The following is a 955-nucleotide window of genomic DNA, read 5'->3' on the forward strand; positions in this document are numbered from 1 at the left end:
TATCTGGTGATATCTCGGGTGCTATTAGAGATAGCGCAATAAATCAAAGTGCATTGTCTGTAGGAGGCACTGGCGAATGAATCTGTGCACCGGCAACGACCTCGGACCACCAGGGGCCGAGAAAACCACCGTCTCATGCGGCCGGACTGTCAGGGTCTGGTAAAAATGTATTATATATCTGGTGATATCTCGGGTGCTATTAGAGATAGCGCAATAAATCAAAGTGCATTGTCTGCAGGAGGCCCTGGCGCATGAATCTGTGTAGCGGGAACGACCTCGGAACACCAGGGGCCGAGAAAACAACCGTCTCATGGGGCCGGACACTCAGGGTCAGAGAAAAATCCAATGTATATCTGGTGATATCTCGGGTGGTATTAGAGATAGCACAATAAACCAAAGTGAATTATCTGCAGGAGGCCCTGGCGCATGAATCTGTGCAGCGGGAACGACCTCGGACCACCGGGGACCGAGAAAATTACAGATATTCGGAATCCGTCACCCAAGGTCATGTAAAAATCCAGCATATATCTGGTGACATCTCGGGTGCTATTAGAGACAGCGCAATAAACCAAAGTGAATTATCTGCAGGACGCCCTGGCGCATGAATCTGTGTAGCGGGAACGACCTCGGACCACCAGGGGCCGAGAAAACCACCGTCTCATGGGGCCGGACACTCAGGGTCAGAGAAAAATCCAATGTATATCTGGTGATATCTCGGGTGGTATTACAGATACTGCTATAAATCAAAGTGCATTGTCTGTAGGAGGCCATGGTGCATGAATCTGTGCAGCGGGAACGAGCTCGGACCACCAGGGGCCGAGAAAACCACCGTCTCATGCGGCCGGACACTCAGGGTCAGAGAAAAATCCAATATATATCTGGTGAAATCTCGGGTGCTATTAGAGATAGCACAATAAACCAAAGTGAATTATCTGCAGGAGGCCCTGGCGCATGA

This window comes from Nomia melanderi, unplaced genomic scaffold (genome assembly GCF_051020985.1).
Source record: "Nomia melanderi isolate GNS246 unplaced genomic scaffold, iyNomMela1 scaffold0014, whole genome shotgun sequence".
NCBI classification, from domain to species: domain Eukaryota; kingdom Metazoa; phylum Arthropoda; class Insecta; order Hymenoptera; family Halictidae; genus Nomia; species Nomia melanderi.